This window comes from Dryas octopetala, chromosome 1 (assembly GCF_963921425.1).
Source record: "Dryas octopetala chromosome 1, drDryOcto1.1, whole genome shotgun sequence".
Lineage (NCBI taxonomy): Eukaryota > Viridiplantae > Streptophyta > Magnoliopsida > Rosales > Rosaceae > Dryas > Dryas octopetala.
In genome coordinates, this window is record NC_141366.1 from 26,518,010 (window position 1) to 26,538,990 (window position 20,981).

General features: G+C 39.5%; 1 non-coding gene and 2 pseudogenes across 1 annotated transcript; 2 read left to right on the forward strand and 1 right to left on the reverse strand.

Annotated features, from left to right (window-relative positions):
* Positions 1-20,981, forward strand: part of LOC147299463 (uncharacterized) — a 113,135-nt pseudogene that overhangs the window by 68,511 nt on the left and 23,643 nt on the right.
* The window catches only part of LOC147299465 (uncharacterized), a 35,291-nt pseudogene that overhangs the window by 1,334 nt on the left and 12,976 nt on the right, over positions 1-20,981 (reverse strand).
* On the forward strand, positions 10,698-10,803 carry LOC147299466 (small nucleolar RNA R71). The gene has a single exon (XR_015120137.1). It is a non-coding gene; the product is annotated as a small nucleolar RNA R71 (small nucleolar RNA).

Genomic DNA, 20,981 nt, shown 5'->3' on the forward strand with positions numbered 1-20,981 from the left:
AGAAACCCTAGCTGTTGCCGCAAACCACAAGGAAACCCTAGTTGTGCCATAAGTCCTCTCCTTGTCTCTCAAGGATTTGACCTCTATATATATCCCATCAATTCAGAACCTTAGCACACTGAACCCTTGCCTCCTAGTTTATTTTTCTGTTTTAGGTTTTTAATTTCAGATTTTAGGTTTTTAGAGAGAGAGCTAGCCGAAAATAAATTGAGAGAGAGAAGGGAGTGGCGTGGCAGTAAGGAAGAGGGACCTTTGCCGCAAGCCCAAGCTCACCCTTGCCGTGAGCCATTTGCTTGTGTAAGGTGTCTTCTCTTCCTTGCCTTGCCGCAGCCCCTCTCACTTGTTTTCATTGATTTTTCTTCTAGTTTTCTTATTTTATGTTGGATTATGCTTCTGAAGTTATTTAAATTGAGTTTCTGAATTTGTTTAGTTTATAACTTTGATTTCATTTAATGTATGTTTCTGATTTTAATTAGTTTATGCCTTTAAATTTGTTAACTTAGCGTTTCTGATTTCATTGTAAGAATGAATTGGGATTTTATTTATTGTTGCTGTTTTCATTTATTTAATTTAATTATGTAGTTATTTATTCTATCTTGCATGTTAGTTGTAGGTTGATTAATGGATTTGCATGTTCTAACAAATCGTTTATCCGTCTCTTGGTCTGTTAGTTTGATGCTTGCATGTATTAAATTTCCACTATCTATTTGAACCCGTCACTAGTTGTTTGCATCCTTTGACTAGCCACCTTAGGGTAATTGTATCTAGCTTATTTGTTAGGTTTAGCTGTGAAATAGTCAAAGACATTAAACCATAAGTAACAAGGGAATAAGGGATTATTCTTGGTACGTAGTGGGGTGGGGCGACCTCTATAAGGAAATAGTCAAAGCTTATATGTTGTGCATGTTTGACGTTCTCATAAAACTTAATGACTCTTGCATGGGTAACAGCTGCCTTAGCTTAAACTAGGGAACATGTAGGTTAACTGGCTAAGGAAGGCCCAAGAAGCTCTTAGTTTATGCATTAGGAGAACAATTGCGAGAAAGTAACTAGCCAAACCTTTTTAGCAGTCAAACTTTAATATGTTGTGTTCAAATTAACTGTCATTAGCCTTGGATGGTTATTGCATGCTTATCTGATTTGAAACCCAATACTTAACATTGCAAGATAGAACAAAGGGTGTGTGCGTGTGGGGATGTGTGTGTGTGTTTCCATCTTTCAAAACCCCTCATTTAGTTATTCTAGTGATTAATTGCATTGATTTGTTGTATATTAACCATTCCCTGTGGGATCAACCTCGTACTTGTACGCTTTGCTACTGATGCGATTCGTGCACTTGCGAGTATACTTGGAATGAAATAGATGTTTATTTTGTTCTAAGAAAACATTAAATACTTTTTAACACTAAAGAGAGGTTGTGAAGACAAATATCAAATGAATCACCAAATACCTCTATTATCTCCTCCACCATATCAGAAAAAATTGACATCATACAACGTTGAAAAGTGGCAGGTGCGTTACATAAACCAAAAGGCATACGCCTATAAGCAAACGTACCAAAGGGACAGGTGAAGGTGGTCTTTTCTTGATCTTTCGGAGCAATGGCAATTTGATTGTATCCAGAGTATCCATCCAAGAATCAATAATGACTATGACCTGCAAGACGCTCAAGCATTTGATCAATAAATGGTAATGGAAAGTGATCCTTACGTGTCGTGGTATTGAGCTTTCTATAATCTATGCATACTCTCCAACCCGTTTGAATTCTTTGAGGCACCAACTCATTGTCTTCATTCTTCACAACGGTAATTCCGGATTTCTTGGGAACAACTTGGACGAGACTCACCCATTTGCTATCCGAAATGGGGTATATAATTCCCACGTCCAAAAGCTTCAAAACTTCCTTCTTAACGACTTCTTTCATCACCGGATTCAGCCTCCTTTGGGCTTCCCTTGTAGGTTTCGATTCTCCTTCTAAAAGGATCCTATGCATGCACTTTGTAGGGCTTATTCCTTTGATGTCTGCAATGGTCCAACCTAGGGCAGTCTTGTGCTCCCTTAGAACTCCAATTAGTTTGTCTTCTTCCGATGCACTCAAATTAGAAGCAATGATCACAGGCAGCGTCGTTTCATCACCTAAATATGCATATTTCAAGTTCTCCGGAAGGGGTTTTAGCTCAACCTGTGGTGCCTTCACAATAGAGGAAACAAGCTTATTAGTAGATAACGGAAAAGGCTCAAAAATAGAGTTAGACTTACCTCTTTGGGGAGGCAAGGCCTCAAGCATATTCATAGCTTCAAGTACAGCTGTGTTCCCTTCTTTGTTCACAGTTTTAGGGCTTTGGATGAGTGCCCTTTACAATGGCGTCTCTCCTTGTGATACGTTAAACATTTCTTGTACCATCTACTCAAGTACATCTATGGAAAAACAAGCATGATCATCATTAGGATATTTTAAAGCATCAAATACCTTAAACTCCACTGTTTCCTCATCGAATGCCATTGTGAGAGTGCCTTCATACACATCAATTTTTGTCCTTGCTGTTCTCATGAAAGGACGTCCTAGAATCAATGGAAGGTCTTTTCCAGGAATAGGCACTTCCTCCATCTCGGGCACTAGAAAGTCGGCTGGAAAAATTAGCTCATTCACCTTTACCAAAACATCTTCCAACACTCCCTTAGGATACTTGATTGATCGATCAGCCAATTGTATGCTCACAGAAGTCTTCTTAAGCTCACCTAAATTTAAGGATTCAAAAATAGAAAAAGGCATCAAATTAATTGAAGCACCTAAGTATAATAAAGCATGTTCAAACCTTTGATTTCCAATGAGACAAGGTATAGTAAAACTCCCTGGATCCTTTAGTTTAGGAGGCAATTTACGCAATAGCACGGCTGAAACTTCTTCACTTAAGGCCACGGTTTCATGCTCCTTGAACTTCCTTTTATTTGTACAAAGATCTTTGAGCAATTTTGCATAGCTTGTTATTTGCTGGATCGCATCGAGCAAGGGAATGTTCACTTGCACTTTTCGGAAAGTCTCTAGGATATCCTTTGAAACTTGCTCCTTCTTTGAATTCAAAAACCTACGAGGAAAAGGAACCTTTGAAGTAATCGAATGATCCAAAAGAGAACTTACCTTAGAGTTGTCACTTGGAACCGTAAGCTTGGGAGAGGGGGCAGCCACAGTTTTGGTTGAATTTCTCTCCTTATTGTCATCCTTTCCCACCTCCTTTCCACTTCGAAGAGTAATCGCCTTTGCGGTTTCATAGCCTCCATTAGGATTTGGAATTACTTGGCTTGGAAGCTGTCCTGGCTCTCTTTGACTCAAGGAGGCTGCAATTTGTCCAACTTGGTTTTCAAGACTCTTGATTGCTGTAGACATTTGTGCATGTGTTTGCCTTGTTTCCTGCATAAAACCTTGAGTGCTTAATGCCAAAGAATTAACTAACTCTTCTAAAGACTTACCTTGCCTAGGAGGTGATGGTGGTGCAATTTGTTGAGGAACAAACTGATTTTGTTGAATTGGGGTTCTTTGCACGTTTTGGTTGTTCTTCCATCCAAAGTTAGGGTGTTGCCGCCATCCCGGATTATAGGTGTTAGAAAATGGATCGTTTCTTGGCTTTTGTTGCTGTATATAGTGTGCTTGAGCCATCTCTTCTCCATCACCATACAAACTTGGACAAGACTCCGTAGGATGTCCAGGATTAGCACACACAACACACACTTGTGCTTGAGGGATTAACTGCTTAACAAGGTTAGTCAAATTAGCTATTTATCAATATCACTAGCACTTACCTCATAAACACCTGCTTTCTTTGGGGGAGCTCTCCGGTAATTAAACTGTTGAGAGTTTGCTGCAATGTTCTCAAACATCTCCTTAGCTTGAGTAGCACTCTTGTTCATCAAGCCTCCTCCACTAGTAGCATCAACCATCATCCTCTCTGAATCGAGTAATCCCTCATAAAAGTATTGCATAAGTAGCCAATCTTCAATTTGGTGATGAGGGCACGAAGCTAGGAGTCTCTGAAACCGATCCCAATACTCATGAAATGATTCTCCATCCAGTTGCTGCACTCCCATGATCTCCTTCCTAATATGGTTTGTCTTTTTAGCTGGAAAGAACTTTGCAAGGAACTTGGAAGCCAATGTTGTCCATGTGGTGATAGATGCACTAGGTAAAGAATAGAGCCACTCCTTGGCTCGTTCCTTGACTGAGAATGGAAACAAACGCAATCGGATTGCCTCATCACTAGTCCCTCCATTGTGCATAGTCGCACACACGGCAAAGAAATCCTTGATGTGTATGTGAGGATCATCCCCAGGCTTGCCAAAGAATTGCGGCAAAAGGTGAATGGTGCCACTCTTGATCTCAAAGGTGGTTGTAGTGGCTGGATATGCAATGCATGACGGCTGGTCCAATGCTTTAGGAACCGTGAAATCCTTCAAAGGTCGGGTGAGGTTGTTGAGCGCCAACTTGTCTCCCATCTTGATTGGAAGTGTAGCTTGCGTATTTTTATCTCGGCGCAGATAACGAAGTGTGTTCTCTAGTTCAGGGTCGTATGGTGTAAGCTCGTAACCTTGCGAACGACGACCCAGCATATACCTGAAATTGAAAAAAAAACTTAATTAGATAAACAATCCCCGGCAACGGCGCTGTTGATATGTTTTCTTAGAATAAAATAAACAATCACTTCATTCTAAGTTTACTCGCAAGTGCACGAATCGCATTAGTAGCAAAGCGTACAAGCACGAGGTCGATCCCACAGGGAATGGTTAATATACAACAAATCAGTGCAAATAATCAATAGAATAACTAATGGGGGGTTTTGAAAGATGGAAACACACGCACACATCACCACACGCACACACACCTTATTCTATCTTGCAATGTCAAGTTTTCGGTCTCAAATCAGATAAGCATGCAATAACCATCCAAGGCTAATGACAGTTAATTTGAACACAACATATTAAAGTTTGACAGCTAAAAAGGTTTGGCTAGTTACTTTCTCGCCATTGTTCTCCTAATGCATAAACTAAGAGCTTCTTGGGCCTTCCTTAGCTAGTTAACCTACATGTTCCCTAGTTCAAGCTAGGGCAGCTGTTACCCATGCAGGAGTCATTAAGTTTTATGAGAACGTCAAACATGCACAACATATAAGCTTTGACTATTTCCTTATAGAGGTCGCCCAACCCCACTACCAAGAATAATCCCTTATTCCCTTGTTACTTGTGGTTTAGTGTCTTTGACTATTTCACAGCTAAACCTAACGGATAAACTAGATGCAATTACCCTAAGGTGGCCAGTCAAAGGATGCAAACAACTAGTGACGGGGGTTTTAATAGATAGTGGAAATTTAATATGTGCAAACATCAAACTAACAGACCAAGAGACGGATAAACGATTTGTTAAAGCATACGAATCCATTAATCAACCTACGACTAACATGCAAGATAGAATAACTAACCTACATAATTAAATAAAACAAATAAAAGAAATAAAACAGCAGCAAGTAAACAAAGTCCCAATTCATGATTGCAAAAGGAAATCAGAAACGCAACTTAAATGAACCTAGAAGCATAAACTAAACAACTACCTTAAAGTGCATCAATTAAATGAAATCAGAAACGCAAAATTAAAGAAACTAAAAGCATAAACCAATGGAAATCAGCAACATGAATTCAAAGCAATAAGAGGTAAATAACAAAATCAGATTGCAAGATTAAATAACAACTAACTAAAATCAGAACCAAAACTATAAAATAAATAAAAAGACAACCAAATTAAACCAGCAATTTAATTTAATAAAATCAGTAACATGATCCAACAATAGAAATTAAAAGGAAAAGGAAAACAAAAATCAGAGATGCAACAAGTGGGGGCTGCGGCAAGGAGGGAGAAGAAGGAAGCACCAGCACAAGCAATTGGCTCACGGCAAGGTGAGCTTGGGCTTGTGGCAGCAGGTGATCCTCCCCTCTCAATGTCACGCCACCCTCTTCCTAAGTCCCTCTCTGAATTTGGCTCACCTTACAAGAGAAATAATAGTTTAAGCTAAAAACCCTAAAACAGAAAAATAAACTAGGAGAGAGAAGAGAGAATTCGGCTGGAGGAGGGGAGAAAGAATCAATCCTAAAGTCTGAATAAGAGGGGGTTTAAATAGGAGAAGCTTTCCTTGAGAGCCAAGGAAAGCTAGTTGCGGCTGGCTAGGGTTTCTCTCCTAGTGCCTTGCGGCTTCAGCTAGGTCCAGCTGGACTAGGCCTTGGCGTGATGGGCTGCTCCCTTTTGGGCTTGAGTGGCTCACGCCTAGCCTAGCTAGGGTCCCTCCTTGGCGCATGGGCTGGTAGTCTTGGGCTTTGGGCTTGCATGTTGGGCTTCCATGTTGGGCTTCAGTAGCTTGCACAAGATGGGCTAGGGTTTCACTCCATGGGCTTCCATCTTGGGCTTGCGCATGGCCTCTTCCTTGCTAGGGTTTGCATGGCATGCATGCGCATGCATGGGCTGCCATCTTCCTCCTTGCGTGTGGCTTTTGGGCTGCTAGGGTTTGGGCCCATGCATGTGCATGCATGGCCCACTTGGTTCGGCATCCCTAGGGCCCATGGGCCCTCCACTTTTGACTTCCCATTTTGCCCCTCATTTCCATTTGAATTCAAATTCATTTCTTCCCTCTATTCATTTCCATGGATTTCCACCACCTTCTGGAAGCTTCTGGAACCTTGAAAAACATTTCCTGGTGCAACTAGGATTTCTTGGAAATGAGAGATTCCTTATCCGTTTCGACTTCTCGTAATGACCATATTGCCCCTGGGGTCTCCTAGTGTCACTAGGACTCCTTTCCCTAGTTGGGTTAGGTTTCCTAGTTCAACCAGGATTTCCTGTTCGAATCAGGATTTCACATTTCTGGCTCCGCAATGATGGTTCTGGACTTGATGTTTCCTAGTGTGACTAGGAATCCTCATTTGACTAGGATTTCTGCACTTTTCCTGGTTTGACCAGGAATTGTCCCAAAATGGCTCCATTTGCTTCTTTTTCTCATTTCTGCTTCATTTGACCTGAAAACACAAAAACAAGACAAGAAACACAAAATAGCGAGTTCTAACACTCTAGGTTAAGGAATTAGTATCATAAAGTGATGCAAAATGCACACTCATCACACCCCCAAACTTAGATTTTGCTAGTCCTCGAGCAAATAAAGGAAAGAAAAGACTCAAAACTGACTCCAACATCCCAACAACTGAATTCATGCGCACAACCATTAATCACATAAAATAGCAAGGCATATAAATGATATTCTTCAAATTCTAATAACATTTCAAATAACATACCTCACTCCTCTATTGTCATATAGGCCATCCTTGACACAAATCCAAGTCTTAGACAAACAGAACTAAATCAATACATACATAATAGATTCAACTCCAATTCTTACTATGGCATACTCTCAATGATAAACACTCAAGAATTGGGTTGATATGTGCACTCAAAAGTATATGTGAGAGAAAATATGTAACAAAAGCAATTAGCTCACATATGTACATGAAATAAAGGCACATTTAGAAAGAAATACTGATCTCATGAAAGGAATACAAATGCTTGAAATAGAATCAATAACCATAGGCTCCCTTCTTAAATAGACTCCACATAAGTATAATACACACCTCTTGAGATCAGCTAGGGCTTTAAATAGGGTTGTAATGAAGGCTTAGGCTAGGATAGGGTATTGAAATGAAAAGGAAAACACAAAGGGCTAATTTCAAGGAATTGCAAGCACCAATAGAACATTCTGAGGTACACTTTGCTTCTTTGCACTTCATAGCTTAACTTGAGCTCTTTTTGCTCACTTTTTCTTTTGAAACCGTCCCATCTCTTTTCTTTGATTTCTTTTCTTTTTCTTTTCTTTGGGCACGGCATACATACTTTTCTAACACATTTTTGTATAAGCTATGCATTTTCACTTCTTTTTCACCTCAATCAACATATAAACCACTTGCAACACCATAAAAGGGTAAAACGGATGAAAGGGGTGGTACACCCCCAAACTTAGGGTTTGGTATGGGGTAACAAAGAAAACGGCTTAAAAGGCTCAAAATGGGTAACTAAGGATAAAACATGTAATGGGTAGGCTTTCAGGCTATGGGGTACACAAACAGGGCCTAAATTCATTTCTCAAGAGTTATGCAAATACGGCATGCTTTGTGTACACAAGAAAAGAGTTCTAGCTCATTGATTCAAGATTATGCATATTCCAAGCAAATGACCAAATGAAAGATAATGAGATCAAAACAACGACTTATATGACAATGATAGAATCAGAGTGGCGCGCAACACTCAAGAATTGAAGAACAGGGCTCAAAAGCTCACTTAGGTCATGCAAGTCTACTCTATTATGCATATAATCATTAGTAATGCTAATCACAACCTAAATTCATATCAACAAGGCCAAATGACATAGAATTGCAAGATATGTTATGGAACACTATTAGAATGAAAAGAACACCAAATATACACACAATACTAAAACATGCTCATAACAATCATGCACACTCAAATCAATTAGTTGGGGACTCAAAATAACCTGAAACAACCAAAATGACTCAAAAACTTTTTGTTTTTAAAACAATGTCGCACACTTCCAAAGAATCACATCCATCACTAAGGTGAATGAGATCTAATGAAAACGTGCATTTTGATGTGGGTTGTGACACCCTAAGTTTAAAAACAAAGGAAAAAGTTTTTTCCTAACCTAAAAACACCTAAAAACACTAAAAACGAAAAATTTTTTTCTTTTTCTAAAAACGCTCAAAAACACTTAAAACACTCTAAACACTTGTTTTAACCTAAAAACACTAACAAATGACAATTGCCCTTCCCCCCACACTTAAATGATACATTGCCCTCAATGTATATGAAATAAATGCAAGAATGATCAAATTAAGCGAAACGGGAAATTGCAAATATCCAAAATCAAATAAACACACCAAAACAAGAAATTGTCTTATGAAGCGAAATAAAGAAACTGTTTACTTGCATACGCAAGCGTGGACACTCCAAGGGTAGGCGCGGCCTCCTTGGTCCTCAATGACTTCTCCTCCATTATTCGAAACTAAAAACTTGGGTTGCCTCCCAATAAGCGCTTGTTTTTCTGTCTTCAGCCTGACATTGCCATCTCCTTTACTTGCGTTCTTTCCTCTTCCTCTTGCCATTGCTGCTTTCGGCATTCTTTAGGATCGAACTGAGGAAGCTCTCCATCTCGGACTTCTCCTCTCCATAAAAAGTGACCTCCTCGTTTTCTGGCATCTCGGAAGTGAGCACATACAACTCTCGCTTGGCGTAGTGCCGAATTGTCATGGCGCTCTCCAATGCTTTGTACTCCATGTTAGAGGTGCACAAAAATGGTCTCCCAAGAATAATAGAGACATCGCCCGGAATTGTCGGCACATCTAGCACTATGAAATCAGAGGGGATTAGTAATTTACGACATTTAACCAAAACATCCACAAGCATACCACAAGCTTCTTGGGCTGAAGAGTTGGCGAAGCGAATGTTCACATCAGCTGGTTGCAAATCAGCCTCTTTGAATCCAAGCCTCTCGAACACAACCAGCGGCATGACATTGATAGCTGCACCACTGTCAATTAAGGCACTAGTGATCTTATGCTCCCCTATGCTGCATGATATGACCAACGAGCCCGGATCCTTCTTCTTGCTTGGAAAAGATGCAAAGAGATAACCACGAATCTCCCTAGGAACATTGTGACTATGCCCTTGCTTCTCAACCTTCTTCTCAATAGATTTCAACTCCCTCATGGTTGCTGGAAATTTGGTGATGTCGATGTCCGGAATGAGGGGAATCTCACGTGTATCCTTATGCTCTTCAGTCATTTCCGGATCCTCCTCTTCCTCACTATCACTGATCTCAATTACTTCCTTCACCACCTTAGTTTTGACCATTCTAACTCTTTTTCTTGGAGTAGTCCTCAAAATAGCATTTACATGCTCCTCATTCTTCGGGTTGACGATGGGCTGACTTGGCAACTTCCCCTTCTCTCTCTGACCCAAAGTAGTGGCAATCTGACCCATTTGACTCTCCAAGTGTGCAATAGCCTTCGAATTGGCTTGCATCTGCTGTTCGGTACGGTTCATGAAGGCATTGGTGCTTTGGGCAAGGGAAGTGGTGCTTTGAGCAATCTGAGCAATCTTGTCCTCCAAACTAGACCTCTCGGCATTAGGGTGCACATACGGCTTGTTGGTGCTCCCACTAGCTTGCTGTCCATTGTTGTTGCTCCACCTGAAATTAGGGTTGTTCTTCCATCCAGGGTTATAAGTGTTAGAAAATGGATCATATGGCACCCTAGGATAATTCCCAACCTGGTTCACTTGTTCCACGTCACCCCCTTGTCCTTGCGCACTCATCATCTTTTCTTGAGCCATAGATAACTTCTGCACCATAGTCTTGATTTCCAAAATCTGTCCCTCCATGGTGTTTGGCACATCAGCTACCTCATACAACCCTCTCTTTGGTCCTCCTCTTGCACGATTGGAATCCCATTGTTGAGAACTCAAAGAAAGCGACTCAAACAATTCTGTAGCCTCATCCTCCGTTTTAGACATAAACGCACCACCACATGCCGAATCCACCTTGGCTTGGTCTCTCTCCAACAATCCCTGATAAAAACAACAAATCACATACCAAGGAGATAAGTTGTGGTGTGGGCAGCTAGTAAGTAACTCATTGAATCTGTCCCAAGTCTCATGGAATGGTTCGTCCGCCTTTTGCACAAATCCAAGGATCTCCTTCCGAATCGAATTAGTCTTGGAAATGGAATAGAACTTGTTCAAAAACTTGCTCGAAAGATCATCCCATGTCGAAATGGAACCACTGGGCAGCGAATACAACCACCTCTTTGCCTTGTCCTTAAGCGCAAAAGGGAACATCCTCAAACGGTACTGATCAGCATTCAGGCCCCTCAATTGTGCGGCTTCACAAACCCCGGAAAACTCCTTCAAAAAGTGGATCGGATCCTCCCCATTCAGCCCATGGTAGCTCGGCAACAAATGAATCTGACCACTCTTGATTTCGAAATCAGTGGCTATGGTGGCATACCGAATGCATGATGGTTGAGTGGGCAGCGAAGGTGCTGAAAAATGGCTCAGGGGCTGCGGCACTATCTCATTTGCTTCAGCCATGTCGACACTCTCAGTCTCTTCACTACTCGAATCTGATGCACTAGGTTGCGGGCTGACTTGTGATGCACCTAAAGCTTCGTTCTTGAGCCTCTCTAACCTAGCAACAAGATCAGGGTTCATAAACACACCTAATTAAGAGAAAAACACACAATCAGTAGAAAGAATGCATATAAAGGCATGGCATTTATTAAAAACTAAAAATTAACAAAAACTGAAATCTAACTAATATAACCTAATTCTAATGACTAATTACACCAATTCATTGATATTAGACACCATTCCCCGGCAACGGCGCCAAAAACTTGTTGATATGTTTTCTTAGAATAAAATAAACAATCACTTCATTCTAAGTTTACTCGCAAGTGCACGAATCGCATTAGTAGCAAAGCGTACAAGCACGAGGTCGATCCCACAGGGAATGGTTAATATACAACAAATCAGTGCAAATAATCAATAGAATAACTAATGGGGGGTTTTGAAAGATGGAAACACACGCACACATCACCACACGCACACACACCTTATTCTATCTTGCAATGTCAAGTTTTCGGTCTCAAATCAGATAAGCATGCAATAACCATCCAAGGCTAATGACAGTTAATTTGAACACAACATATTAAAGTTTGACAGCTAAAAAGGTTTGGCTAGTTACTTTCTCGCCATTGTTCTCCTAATGCATAAACTAAGAGCTTCTTGGGCCTTCCTTAGCTAGTTAACCTACATGTTCCCTAGTTCAAGCTAGGGCAGCTGTTACCCATGCAGGAGTCATTAAGTTTTATGAGAACGTCAAACATGCACAACATATAAGCTTTGACTATTTCCTTATAGAGGTCGCCCAACCCCACTACCAAGAATAATCCCTTATTCCCTTGTTACTTGTGGTTTAGTGTCTTTGACTATTTCACAGCTAAACCTAACGGATAAACTAGATGCAATTACCCTAAGGTGGCCAGTCAAAGGATGCAAACAACTAGTGACGGGGGTTTTAATAGATAGTGGAAATTTAATATGTGCAAACATCAAACTAACAGACCAAGAGACGGATAAACGATTTGTTAAAGCATACGAATCCATTAATCAACCTACGACTAACATGCAAGATAGAATAACTAACCTACATAATTAAATAAAACAAATAAAAGAAATAAAACAGCAGCAAGTAAACAAAGTCCCAATTCATGATTGCAAAAGGAAATCAGAAACGCAACTTAAATGAACCTAGAAGCATAAACTAAACAACTACCTTAAAGTGCATCAATTAAATGAAATCAGAAACGCAAAATTAAAGAAACTAAAAGCATAAACCAATGGAAATCAGCAACATGAATTCAAAGCAATAAGAGGTAAATAACAAAATCAGATTGCAAGATTAAATAACAACTAACTAAAATCAGAACCAAAACTATAAAATAAATAAAAAGACAACCAAATTAAACCAGCAATTTAATTTAATAAAATCAGTAACATGATCCAACAATAGAAATTAAAAGGAAAAGGAAAACAAAAATCAGAGATGCAACAAGTGGGGGCTGCGGCAAGGAGGGAGAAGAAGGAAGCACCAGCACAAGCAATTGGCTCACGGCAAGGTGAGCTTGGGCTTGTGGCAGCAGGTGATCCTCCCCTCTCAATGTCACGCCACCCTCTTCCTAAGTCCCTCTCTGAATTTGGCTCACCTTACAAGAGAAATAATAGTTTAAGCTAAAAACCCTAAAACAGAAAAATAAACTAGGAGAGAGAAGAGAGAATTCGGCTGGAGGAGGGGAGAAAGAATCAATCCTAAAGTCTGAATAAGAGGGGGTTTAAATAGGAGAAGCTTTCCTTGAGAGCCAAGGAAAGCTAGTTGCGGCTGGCTAGGGTTTCTCTCCTAGTGCCTTGCGGCTTCAGCTAGGTCCAGCTGGACTAGGCCTTGGCGTGATGGGCTGCTCCCTTTTGGGCTTGAGTGGCTCACGCCTAGCCTAGCTAGGGTCCCTCCTTGGCGCATGGGCTGGTAGTCTTGGGCTTTGGGCTTGCATGTTGGGCTTCCATGTTGGGCTTCAGTAGCTTGCACAAGATGGGCTAGGGTTTCACTCCATGGGCTTCCATCTTGGGCTTGCGCATGGCCTCTTCCTTGCTAGGGTTTGCATGGCATGCATGCGCATGCATGGGCTGCCATCTTCCTCCTTGCGTGTGGCTTTTGGGCTGCTAGGGTTTGGGCCCATGCATGTGCATGCATGGCCCACTTGGTTCGGCATCCCTAGGGCCCATGGGCCCTCCACTTTTGACTTCCCATTTTGCCCCTCATTTCCATTTGAATTCAAATTCATTTCTTCCCTCTATTCATTTCCATGGATTTCCACCACCTTCTGGAAGCTTCTGGAACCTTGAAAAACATTTCCTGGTGCAACTAGGATTTCTTGGAAATGAGAGATTCCTTATCCGTTTCGACTTCTCGTAATGACCATATTGCCCCTGGGGTCTCCTAGTGTCACTAGGACTCCTTTCCCTAGTTGGGTTAGGTTTCCTAGTTCAACCAGGATTTCCTGTTCGAATCAGGATTTCACATTTCTGGCTCCGCAATGATGGTTCTGGACTTGATGTTTCCTAGTGTGACTAGGAATCCTCATTTGACTAGGATTTCTGCACTTTTCCTGGTTTGACCAGGAATTGTCCCAAAATGGCTCCATTTGCTTCTTTTTCTCATTTCTGCTTCATTTGACCTGAAAACACAAAAACAAGACAAGAAACACAAAATAGCGAGTTCTAACACTCTAGGTTAAGGAATTAGTATCATAAAGTGATGCAAAATGCACACTCATCAGGCGCCAAAAACTTGTTGGTAATTTTTAACAACAATATTAAAACCTTGCAAGTGCACAAATCAAATGATAGTATAGTAAGAAAGCAAGGGTCATTCCCACAGAGATTTCTAAAGAGATGTTTATCAATGTCACACAAAGAAAACTAGAACACAATTAAACACGAAAACAAAATAAAGATTGAAATCACATGGACTTCCACACACACGCCAACACCAAAGGGGTTTTGATTGGATTTTGTAAATAAAACAAAACAAGGAAAAGAAAACAAAACAGAATTTAAATTAGAGTTTAAGAGAAATTGGTTTAAAATCAATCAAGAACAATAGCTAGGACTCACTATCCTCCTCCAAACAATCAATCAATCCATAAACAACAATAGATAATCAATTTCTAGCAAGCATATGATGACGACACTCACAACAAGATCATGGCATTTGACTCAAGTTGTATGATACTCTCTCTTAAGTGTATGTAAGGTGTATGGCATTTACATCAATACGTGTATTCTTAATTGAAATCCAGTATGGCATTTACTCAAATTAACAATCAAGAATCCATTAAGATCAAAGAGAATATGAGTGCACAAAAACCCTAAGACATGGCATTTGTTATTAGGAATTCAAGAATCAATTTCTCATAACTCGTTCTTAACCCAATTATTCTTGCAAACAAGAACACATTCAATATGGCAATTGACCTATGTTCTACAACAATTTAATTCCGATACATGCCTCAAAGTTAGCTACTCAAAGAAACAAAATATCAGAATTCACATAATATAGAGAAACCGAAATCATCACGCTTGTAGAAACTGAAAAATCCATTCAAACTTGTTTATAGAATTGAAATCATGTTTAGGGCTTCAAGATTAAGCCCTAACTAACAAGAAATTAGTTACTCATGTTCTTGGATGATCTCAAAAATAAATACATAAGAACTGAAAATTAAAAGAAGAAAGGAAAAGAAAGAACTCGTTGGCAGCTTTCTCCTCTTGCGTGGTTGATCTCCTTAGGACGTGAATCCTTTGTATGGGGCCTTAGCTGGCCTTTTATATGACTTACATCAAAGTTATAAACCCTCAAATTGACTGAAAAGTCGTCCAAGAAGTCTTGGTAAATAAGGAATCCAAATAGGAAAGTAAAGATCACAATTCCTAACGCCACAGGGAAATACAGCTCAGCCCAATTGTCACACGATTTGGGGATCTTCGGCCTTATAGAAAAATCAGTAAAAATATATTTTAGAAAGATAAATGTCTTATCTTTCCAACCATATATAGCACGTAACTTGGAAAATTCGGGAAGGCTTCCGTTTCTTCATATTCACGTAACATGTATGAAACTGTCCTGTCTGCTCGTGGGCTAACTTTACTTGTAAAACTGTACCAATTGGCTCGGTAAAAAATTCTAGAAAAATCACAGATTGAACTTCAAGTTGTTAGCTTTCATCTCCAATTGGCCTTGCGTTAAAATTCCTCTGAAAAGTTCATTTTCCCTTAAAAGCCTTCTAAGAGCGCAGAAAAGCTGAAAATCAGAAAAGTGAAGTAATAAGTCCTTTTTAAATCTAATTCTTCTACAAAACCTAAGTAAAAAGAGTACATAAATGAGTATATTTATGGACTTATCACCTAACATGAAAAAGTGCTTCCCCATGTTTTTCCCGCCAACCGGGAACGTTTTGGTGTAATTTGGATGAAAGTGGACCAAGTATGAACCGATATGAGGTTTATGTGTGTTCTTAAGACCAAATATGGTTCAGCAGGTCTAGAATGCTAATTCTAACAAGAATAAGTGCTTTGACATGACTTTTTTGCCAATCGGGAACCTGTTGGTGCAATTTGGACGAAATTGGACTAAGTATGCAGAAAAATAACGTGTTTGAGAGTTCATAACACCGAATATGGTGCAATAGGTCTAGAACACTAATTCTAAAATGAGAAAGTGCTTTGACATGACTTTCTTCCCAACCGGAAACCTTTTGGTGGAATTTGGACGGAATTGGACCAAGTATGCACCAAAATGAGGTTTTTGTATGTTCTTAACACCAAATGTGGTTCAAAAGGTCTAGAACGTTAACCTCATGTCTTTCTTGCCAACTGGGAACGTTTTGGTGCCTTCAGGAGAAAATTGGACCATTGATGAGTGTTCATTTTACGCTATTTTATGATACTAACTCCCTAACCTAGAGTGTTAGAACTCGATCTTTTTGTGTCTGTTGTCTTGTTTTTGTGTTTTTAGGTTAAATGAAGCAATAATGGAGAAAGAAGCTAAATGAGGCTATTTTGAGCTAAAAATGGAAAAAATGGGAAAAAGAATCTTGAGGGAATTTGCTAGAAGGATCTGGAATCTGGAAGGAATCTTTAGAGAATCTCAGACAGAATCTTTTAGGGAATCTTTTTGGTCAAGGTTGACTTTTGGTCAAAGTCAAAGGTCAAAGGTCAAAGGTCAAAGTCAATGGTCAACCGTGCCACATCATCACATGACATGGACTACACATGCAGCCCATGCACTATGGGCCATGCGCATAATCCTAGCCCAAAGGACCAAGGCCATGCGCCTATTGCAAGCCCAATTGGAGGAAGCCCAAGTTGTGCCATTCCAAGGTCCAAGAGCCCAAGTCATACAGCCATGTGCAAGCCATGCGCAAGCCATGCATCCCTAAAGCCCATCACGCCACTTGCTTGATGCAGCCAGCCCATGTTCTTTTAATTGAAACCCTAGCCCATCACGCCTACAAAGAGAAAGCCCAAGGAATCTCAGCTGAAAAAGAAGTCAAAACCCTGGAAAATAGAGCACCAATTTCGACAGCAATTCTGTAATTCTCCAGAACGAATCAGGTAGCATGCCATATATGGTTGGAAAGATACGGATGTTAGCTTCGTAGGGAATTTTACGGATTTCAATTCCGAGTTTTCTAGCTCAAGATATGGTCATTTTAGTGGAGGTAGCGCAGCAGTTCCGCGAGCTGAAAACGGAGTTACGCCCAAAAAGAGCCCAAATCAGCCCAAGGCCCATGTTTGGCCGAAAATTATAAGTCTTGGTGTGCAAGGAATGCACTTATCCCACATTGAAGAGAAAGAGAAATCTCAGCCCCACTCTCCTCTATAAATACATCTCTATAGCTCAAAGAGGGGGAGCTCTCTCTAAAATTTCAGAAACCTTAGCCTCCTTTCTCTCTCTTTCTTTTCTCACGCACCCTAGGAACCCTAGCAGCCCCCATTATTTCTCTTCCCTTGCCGCAGCCACCATCATCTCTCTTTCTTTATTTTTTTGCTGAACTGAAGGAGGAGGAAGGAGTCAAGCCGCTGCCAACTTGTGCCGCCGCCGCTGCTGCCACCTTGTGCCGCCGCTGCTGCCACCTTAGTGATGTTTTCTTTGTTTTTCTTTTGGAATTCTAGTTTTTAATTGTTTTGTTTAATTAGTTTGCTTTTCAACATGGATTGGGAATTTATTTATATTATTCTGATTTTCTTTTCTATTTTAATTATGTAGGTTTATTTATTCTATCTTGCATGTTAGTTGTAGGTTGATTATTGGATTTGCATGCTTTAACAAATCGTTTATCCGTCTCTTGGTCTGTTAGTTTGATGTTTGCACGTATTAAATTTCCACTATCTATTAGAACCCCCGTCACTAGTTGTTTGCATCCTTTGACTGGCCACCTTAGGGTAATTGCATCTAGTTTATCTGTTAGGTTTAGCTGTGAAATAGTCAAAGACACTAAACCACAAGTAACAAGAGAATAAGGGATTATTCTTGGTAGTGGGGTTGGGCGACTTCTATAAGGAAATAGTCAAAGCTTATATGTTGTGCATGTTTGACGTTCTCATAAAACTTAATGACTCATGCATGGGTAACAGCTGCCTTAGCTTGAACTAGGGAACATGTAGGTTAACTGGCTAAGGAAGGCCCAAGAAGCTCTTAGTTTATGCATTAGGAGAACAATGGCGAGAAAGTAACTAGCCAAACCTTTTTAGCTGTCAAACTTTAATATGTTGTGTTCAAATTAACTGTCATTAGCCTTGGATGGTTATTGCATGCTTATCTGATTTGAAACTGAAAACTTAACATTGCAAGATAGAATAAAGGGTGTGTGCGTGTGGTGAAGTGTGCGTGCGTTTTCATCTCTTCAAACCCCCCATTTAGTTATTTTATTGATTAATTGAATTGATTTTTTGTGTATTAACCATTCCCTGTGGGATCGACCTCGTGCTTGTACGCTTTGCTACTGATGCGATTCGTGCACTTGCGAGTATACTTGGAATGAAATAGATGTTTATTTTGTTCTAAGAAAACATTCAACAAGTTTTTGGCGCCGTTGCCGGGGAATGGTGTCTAATATCAATGAATTGATTTGATTAATCATTAGAATTAGGATATATTAGTTAGATTTGTTTTTGGTTAGTTTTTAGTTTAAATAAATGCCATGACTTTACATGCATATTCTCTACTGATTTGGTGTTTGCTTTTGTAGATGCCTAGAGCAACAATGGGAGAACGAGAAAGAGAAGACACAAGTAGAGGAATGGCAATGTCAGGCTGAAAGACAGTAAATCAAGCGCTGATTGGGAGGCAACCCAAGCTTTTTCAAGAATCCAAGAGATCAATATAGACCAAGAAGGCCGCGCCTACACTTGGAGTGTCCAACTTGCATCCGCAAGTAAATAATTCCTCTATTCTTGCTTCATTTGACCATCTTATTTCATTTGTGTGTTTATTTGGTTGCAATTTCCCTATTGCTTATTTTGAGCATTCATGCATTTAATTTGTATACATTGAGGGCAATGTATCATTTAAGTTTGGGGGGAAAGCAATGGGGTCGTAGCTTGTTTATTAGGTTTTTAGTTTTTAAATTTTGAAAAAAAAAAAATTTGTTTTGGCTTTAGAGGTTCGGTCCTCTAGGGCAATTTTTCAAAAAAAAAAAAAAAAAAAAAAGTTTTGTTTCTTTTGTTTTTAAACTTAGGGAGTCAAATCCCACATCAAAATGCAATCTTCTAAAATTCATTTCACCCTAATGATGGAATTGAATCTTTAGAACCTTGTTGCAACATTGTTTTTAAAGTGATTTGAGTCTTTTGTGTGTTTTGGTTAGTTTTTGAGTCCCCAACAAGTTGATTGATTGTTTATGACTTTTGAGAAGCATGTTTAGCATTGTGTGTATGATATGTATTCTTCTTTTTCGAATATTGTTCCATAACCTATTTTATGATTCTATGTGATTGGGCCTTATTTTCATGAACTTGAGTTGTGATTTGCTTGATTTAGTGATTCATATGCATCTTAGAGTAGACTTATGTGACCCATATGAAGTTTTGAGCCTTGTCCTTCATTTCGCGAGTGTTGTACATGACTCTATTCTTTTCTCGTTATTTAAGTCGTCGTATGATCTCATTGTTTTTGATCAAATGCTTGAAATGTATATATTTTTTAATCAATGAACTAGAACTTCTTTCTTATTCTAGGCAAAGCATGTTTATAACTACATGAATCTTAGAAGATGATTTTAGGCCATGTTTGTTTTACCTATAGCCTAAAAAGCCAACCCTTATGTGTTTTAACCCTAGTTAACCATTTTGAGCCTTATAGCTTTTTCTTTGTTTACCCATACTATATACCCAAACCCTAAGTTTGGGGGGTGCTATACCCCTTTACCCCTTTTACCCTATTATGGTATTGCAATGTGTTTTATTGATTGAGGTCGAAAAAAAAAAAATGAAAATGCATAGCTTATACAAAAATGTGTTGAGATTGTATGTACACCGTGCCCAAAAAAAAAAAAAAAAAAAAAAAAAGAAAGAAATCATTGGGACGGTTTCAAAAGAAGAAGTGGACAAAAGTGTTCAAGTTCAAGCTATGATGTGCAAAGAAGTAAGGTATGCCTCAGAATGTTCTATTGTTCTTGCAATTCCATAGTTTATAGCCCTTTGTTTATCCCTTCCATTTCAATATCATACCTTACCCTAAGCCTTCATTATAACCCCTATGAAGCCCTAATTGATTTTAAGAGAAGTGCAGTTCTTAATGTGGAGTCTAGAAGGGAAGGGAGCTTATGGTTATTGATTTTATTTCAAGTGTTTTGATTTTTCCTTCCTTGAGATCTTGTTTCCTTTCAAATGTGCCTATCTTTCATGCTAATATGTGAGCTACTTCTCTTTGATTACATAACTTCTCTCACATATCCTTTGAGTGCAAAATTCAACCCAATTCTTGAGTGCTTTATTGTTGAGGGTATGCCTTGGTGAGGATTGGAGTTGAATCTATTTTGTATATGTTGATTTATTTCTTGCTTGTCCAACACTTGGGTTATGAAGAGAATGACCTATATGCACAATGGAGGAGTAAGGTATGTTATTTGAAGCAGTATTAGAATTTGAAGAATGAATATTATATATGCCTTGCTCTACTATCTTATTGTTGGTCATACTCATGATGTCATTTGTTGGGAAAGGTAGTTAGTTTGTTTTTGAGTCTTTGAGTCTTTTTCTTTATTTTCTTTGCTCGAGGACTAGCAAAGTCTAAGTTTGGGGGTGTGATGAGTGTTCATTTTACGCTATTTTATGATACTAACTCCCTAACCTAGAGTGTTAGAACTCGATCTTTTTGTGTCTGTTGTCTTGTTTTTGTGTTTTTAGGTTAAATGAAGCAATAATGGAGAAAGAAGCTAAATGAGGCTATTTTGAGCTAAAAATGGAAAAAATGGGAAAAAGAATCTTGAGGGAATTTGCTAGAAGGATCTGGAATCTGGAAGGAATCTTTAGAGAATCTCAGACAGAATCTTTTAGGGAATCTTTTTGGTCAAGGTTGACTTTTGGTCAAAGTCAAAGGTCAAAGGTCAAAGGTCAAAGTCAATGGTCAACCGTGCCACATCATCACATGACATGGACTACACATGCAGCCCATGCACTATGGGCCATGCGCATAATCCTAGCCCAAAGGACCAAGGCCATGCGCCTATTGCAAGCCCAATTGGAGGAAGCCCAAGTTGTGCCATTCCAAGGT